This window comes from Triplophysa rosa, linkage group LG20 (genome assembly GCF_024868665.1).
Source record: "Triplophysa rosa linkage group LG20, Trosa_1v2, whole genome shotgun sequence".
Lineage (NCBI taxonomy): Eukaryota > Metazoa > Chordata > Actinopteri > Cypriniformes > Nemacheilidae > Triplophysa > Triplophysa rosa.
The window spans coordinates 160860-167658 of record NC_079909.1 but is presented as its reverse complement, the minus strand read 5'-3'; the positions used below and the strand labels follow the sequence as shown (position 1 = coordinate 167658).

The window sequence follows — 6799 nt, the reverse complement described above, 5'->3', positions numbered from 1 at the left end:
CTGTTTAGCTATACCTGCTCCGTATGCACAGTCAGCACTTACACAGTGAGCCAATGGTTCTGTGTGTGGACTTGTGAAAATGTCACCTGTTTTGTGTATAATTTGGAGCTGTTGGTGTTGTTCAATAGCAATTTCAGTGTCTGTGTTACCGTTCCCACTCTGTGTATCCTCCCTCTCTTGGACCTGAGTCCTCAGGTCCAAACCAGTGTCAGCAAGAGACCTAGAAGGGGGGTCACAAGCTACACAGGATGTTAAATGGAACCAAGTGTCTCCTTTGCCTTGGAGTTGCACACAATGTGAGGTGCGAGCTGTCACACGTATAGGTTGAGACCACCGTGGTTCATTCCAGTTTCTGCGGAATTTTCTGATCCTGACCCAGTCTGTTGTGACTGGTGATGGCAGTTCCTCGGGTTGCGCTGGTACAGGAGTCACCTGATGGGAAAAGGTTCGAATCAGAGCTGTTAGTTTATCAAAATACACAGTATGTGACAATGGCTGCACTGTGTCCTCTCTCAACGCCGTGGTTGGTCCTGGAAATTGACGACCTGTAAGCAATTCAAAAGGTGTAAAGCCTGAGACCCTGTTGACAGAAGAACGAATAGACATGAGAGCAATGGGTAAAGCTGACAGCCAGTTCAATTTAGTCTGTGCACAGATTTTAGCCAATTTTAGTTTAATTGTCAGGTTTAAACGTTCAACCTTACCTTGCTGGCCGCATGGTAAACTGCACCATACGCATGTGTTAGGCCTAGAGCCTGTTCAACAATTTTCAAATGTTCATTTTTAAAATGGGTGGCATTGTCAGATCTGATACGTCGTGGGAACCCATAATGTGGAATGTAATGGTTGATTAGACACTTTATCACGGCCGTACTGTCCTCTCGGCCGACAGGATATGCTTCTGGCCAACCAGTGAAATAATCAACAATCACCAAAACATAGCGTTTGCCATGTACTCGTGTAATCATGTCTGTGAAGTCAATCACAATTTCTTCCCCTGGACCAGATGTCAAAGGGAAACACCCCCGTTTGGGTTTGATGCTAGGTTTTACATTGTGTTCCTGACAGATACAACAACTCGTCACATGACCTGACACCATGGATTGCAAAAATGGATGCCACCAATGTTCGAGAGCTCTCATCATTTGTTTGTCACTGACATGGCTTACCCCATGGGCTTGTGTTAACATTGAACCGGTCAGAGAGACAGGCAATGCCGGGCGTCCATCTGGCGCTTGCCATAGACCATCACTAGCACAGATGCCTCCATGCTGTGACCAGACTGATTGTTCTTCAGGGGCAGATTTCTGTTGTTCTTTGACCAAGTATTCTCGAGTGAAACGAGGCAAAAGATCACTACAGGCTCTATCTGATCNTATGAATCAATCCACTGCATATGTTTTAAGTATAATCATGAGTTGTGATGTGTTTTAATGAATCATAGGATTAAGAAACAACGCTATATAATTAAAAACATTAGATGATTGAGTGTTTTCTTTTTACTAAAAGAATGTTAAGAATGTTGGTATGTTGTCCGGCCACAATAAAATGTTTCTAGGAGACCGCTCCCCAAAAGAAACGGTCCTGGAGAACATTCCTAAGGACTGGCGACTGACCACAGGATATACGTTTTGAAATGTTATTTTACAGGAACTAAGAAAAAGGACTTCACGGTGATTGGTGGAGAGAGAGCAACACTCCTTAAAAGGCAAGAGGAGGAGTCAGAAGATACGAGCGACGTCACATACTTAATAAATATGGGTGTTTTTGAATAATTTGGGTTGTTGGTTTTTTGGAGGTCGTCTGACAACCCAAAGCTTTGTTACAGCTTTTCACATCTGATAATAAAACCTCATATTACTTTTGAGCAAATTGTCTCTTCAAATTTCTGAACATGCAGGACTGCCTTTAAAGTCCAACAAAGGACAAGTCTTTTTGCTTTAACTGATATGCGTGCCAGCGGTTCATACTTCTGGAAATAGATTCCCCTTGTAATTCTCACTTCTCTGTGGTTTTTAAATGAATTCCTGAAATAGATATTTTTTACTGCACTCAAAAAAATGAATCATGGCAGAGTTTGTAATTAAGTATTTGTATCCTTTTGATTTTATTTAAATAATCATTTTTTTTTCAAAATGTACGTAGTCAGATTGCTTAGAATCAATATAAATCTGTTAATTTTGAAAACTATTAGATTTATTCAAATAAATAAAATTATTAGTGATGTCTATAATGTATTACACTGATTTCAATACATTGACTATATATGAAATTTTTGTCTAGGCCACTAGGTAGCTATCGTTTACGCGGTGCTCATAAACTAAACCTTTTTCTCATTGACCAGTATTAATGGGTGGGTCAAGAAGTAACGTAACCCACTAAAATATATTTTGAAGTATGATAGTAACAGTTTTGGAACCACAATATGGAAAAAAAACGTTGTACTATATAAGAGCATGATTTGTTCATTTCAAAACTTGGGAATTTTGTAGAAAAATATTGACTAATCTGCTTAGTTAATATAAAATAGCTTTACAATCTCCTCAACTTTTAAGGTTTAAAGTGATATCTGCATGGACTGTCAGTGGAGAGAAATTATTATGGATTTGGAGTGACATGAGGGTGAGTAAAGTATGACAATTAACAACACCCTTTAAAATGTAGCCTTAAGTTGTAAATTGCTGACTAATTTCATGTTTTCATGTTTTCATTGATCCTGAAGTGCCTATGTGTCTACCTCAGCAAACACCTGAGACACTCGTTAAAGAATATGTGGTAAGTGTATGTCAACCTACTCCTTATGTTATAAATGTCTTAAATTTACATTGATTCTTAAAGTTCTCATTGGCATCACAGTCTAGCTTATACCCGTTTTTGTATAGTGTTTAGTACGGCTGGAACGATTCCTCTTGTAATTCGAATACAAAAAATCTTCGAGTCGAATAAATAAAATGGGAAGAACTGTGAAAAACACTGAAAATTAGTATATTTAAATTTGCAGCAATTTAATAGCTTTGTTTTCTAGCATATCACTCGAGCATCATCATTTTCAGTGCTTGCATTTTTAATTAGTCCAGAAACCAAAAATGGCACTGGGAAGAATCACAATACATTTAAGTTGGTTTGCTGGCTTGCAGGTTTACAAAAGTAGCCTTGGCAAACTTGAAGGGCATTCATGGTGAGTTGAGTACATTTTATGAAACCTGTGCAAACCTGTTCTAAAAATGTTCCATCATTTTACACATATACATTTAAATGAATCTACATATATAAAATGTCAGAGTTTGCAAAACAACATGCTTTAAAAATTTCTGAATAACACTGACTAGTATTGGGACAAAACTCATTCTTCTTTGTTTATCCTTCAGGTCTATGAAAATGAAGAGGCTAAATCTGGGATTGTACTGTACAGACAACAACCATAAGAATCTACGTCATTTGGGCAGAAGGTGTTGATCCTGGAGACGAACCTACAGATGTTGGTATGGTACTTGAATGTGTGTAAATTCTGCAAAACCTGCTGAGTGTACCCTTGGATGTGGGATGCTTTTTGGACTCATATGATCATATAATCTCATATAATCTTAACAATCAGAAAGACCTCAAGTGCACGTTTGAAGAATTTTAGAAAATCCTGATGGAACTGGATTAAACCAGGCTGTCACCAAAAGTCCAAGCACTGAAATTGCGATGCTTTATATTTTATATACACTGATATTTCCTTTTTCAAAGTATTTTTTTTCTTATTATTCCCTTTTTGCTAACCTTTAAGTTTTGTTATAAAATAGTTAAATGTCTTAAAATATTAATAAATTGATCAAATGTGAAATTATGTGGTCTGAATGTTCTTTTTTGTGTGTAGATTTTGATGTAGAATATTGTGATTGGGAAGGAGTAAATAAATATAATGTATAAATTCATTTTAAAATACTCTATAAAATTACTTAAATGTGATGCATTTTAATTAAATAGCATTTATGTAAGGATACCTTATCCTGTTTCTTATGAATTTGAATCAAATCAGATTTATTGATACAATTACATAAATCTCATTATTACACGTTTCATTTATATATGACATACAAATAAATATCACATAAAGTTTATTACCCTGTTTAGGTAAAAAATATGTAATCCAAATGGATGGAAATTTTATATGCAATCAAAATACATAAATCTTAATTATTAGGCCTACATATTTTTTTGAGTGTGTATGTTTTTTAATAAATAATGGTATAGTCAGTCAAGGACGATAGCTAAATATTTTATATCTAATTTTTCCTACATATTATTTGTTACGAGTAGTACTATAAATATAATACATTTTTAAAGATTGCCAGCTAGTATAATACAGTTTACTATATATAGAGCCACTGAAAAGGAGACCATTTCAAAATTATTTTATTTTATTCTGAATTTACTATTTATAGGTGTTTAGTTAAAATGATAATTTTTGTTTCATTCTGTGAACTACTAACAATATTTCCCCTAAATTTCAAATAGAACAATTGTTTCTATTTGGGCAATTTCTCTTAAAATGTCAACCTTACCATGAAAAAAGAAAGTGTTTACTTAATACTAAAGGTTTCTACTATACTATCAGCACAGATATTAAAAGTTGATGGTTCAAATACCCATGTGATATGTCTCTTCAAGTTTTTAAAGCATTTGCTTTATTTTGGTGCATGATTTTTCATAGTCAGGTAAGTGCATTTTCAGGTTTGTCACATCCATAAAGATCTATATTCCTCATAAATGGGCACATGAAAATTAAAATAAAGTAACAATTTTATGTTCTATGAAGAGACGTGCCTTCTCCATTTGTTGCTTGAGGTTTGTGTATTTTAATTCACAGACATCCTACAAAGTTGTCTCCCAAAAACAGTGTCCATTTTTGTCACATCAACGCTTGTTTATTTGTGCATAGACTGATATCTTTCTGGTGTTTAAACTCTATCAACAAGGGTTTAGTAAAATATAAACAAATGGTTCAGTATATTGGCTACAAATACATTCTCTGAGTGTTTTTATGTCACATCCATAATGCTGGAATACACCCTTTTCACATGACGTCACGCATCTTCCGTTCTGCCGCGAAGCAGTGTATCATTACTTCCGCTAGCACTCCAGTTCATAAGGTGGCGGTAATGCACCTATAAGATGATTTGCCAACCGCCAGTAAAACTCAAGAAGAAGAAGCTACTTCCGCTAGCGCCTCAGAATGGAGTTTACCAAGTGGCTTGCACATCTGCCACAAATACGTCTAGATGATGTACAACGTCTTGCAGACAAATTTTCGCTAACGACAAGATCAAAGCTAGAGAAAGGATACAAATTCTTCGTTGAACAGTACCTGTTTGATTATGAAGGTAAGTGTTTTGTTTTCTTTTTGTGTTAGTGAAGGTGCTAGGATAAGTACTTGAATACTTGTTTTGTCAGTTTTTTTTCTTACTGTTGTTAAATTCCAGCGCGACGGCAAAACGGAAGTTCTTCTTCTTCTTCTTGTTTGTTGCAAGACGGATGTTATGATACACTGCTTTGCAAAAAGGTGGAAGTTAAGTGACGTCATTGTGAAAAGGGCGTATTGCCCATTTGCAGTTATTTTCAGAAAATGAAAACTGGAGAAACCGGTCAAAATAAGCAAAAAAATGCTCTGTGTTTTTTTTCAGACATCAAAAACTGTGATCTATGTCATTTTAAGCTTTAGGCTTCGGTTTTGTGTAAATGTTGCATTAAAACCGTTTTGTGTTGTCATGACAATCAGTACATGTCAAGACAATAAGTGCAGCATTTAGCCAACTACATCTACATGCATACACAGACCAGGTGTAAGATGGATGACCAACCACAATTCATTTTGTAAATATTACAAAGACATTGCTGTCAATTACAGTACATTTGTTTTTAATTAAGAGTATAATGCCTTCCAAAATATATACTGTAGGCTCAAGCTAGCTTACAATGAACCCCTTGCCAGAATGTTTGAGGAATAAAAATATGGTGCTGCCGTCCAGCCACATGAATCATTGTAGCCAAAACACATGAAAGAAAACTATATCTCCATAAAAATAAGTATCTATCAAAATCTAACATTAAAAGAATCAAAATTTCTATTTCACACTGATGCTCGAGAATCAACTTGATCTACTATTTACTCTCAAACGCTATTATTAATTTACAGCTATTCACTGTAAATAAGGTGCACATGTATTCCATGTCACAATGAAGCCGGAATATATTTGAAAGCGCACTGATTCCAGAAAGCCCTGAGGAAATGGATGGGAACCAAGCCTCATGCTGTGCTACCTTATATGGAAACGCAAGACGACTGAAAAACTCAGCAGGTTGCAGAGTCCCAGCATTCTGAAAGAGATACATTTTGTAGAGCAATTGTTCACGTTTTGTCCAGGTTAATAACACGGGACCAAAACCACTTGACCAGCAGAAATTCTCTGTATCACACACTGTGTATTACCCTTGGAAGCTACAGACACACTCTGCTGATGACATTCCCATTAATTTCCCTTCTATTTATCGGGCAAAAACCTCACAGGATGCATACAAAGCATTGCTTCCCAATTCTTTTGAAACAATAAGCAAGGGCAATAAATAAAAGCAGAATGTCGACTTTGATTCCTGTACAATAGTATATACAATACAAAAAAGGGCAATCTTAAGGTTAGAGTTTTTGTAATAAATCCCTTGCTACTTTGAAAAGCCACTATATATGTATTTTCCTCACATGGAAATGCTCCCATAATTTAGTATCTTCTATAAATCCAAATGACAGCTGGTTGAT

At 35.7% G+C, this 6799-nt stretch overlaps 1 long non-coding RNA gene across 1 annotated transcript; it reads left to right on the top strand.

Annotated features, from left to right (window-relative positions):
* The first annotated feature begins 2598 nt into the window (after window positions 1-2598).
* On the top strand, window positions 2599-3694 carry LOC130570968 (uncharacterized). Its single transcript, XR_008965036.1, has 3 exons — window positions 2599-2775; window positions 3138-3178; window positions 3369-3694. It is a non-coding gene; the product is annotated as an uncharacterized LOC130570968 (long non-coding RNA).
* Window positions 3695-6799: the final 3105 nt, after the last annotated feature.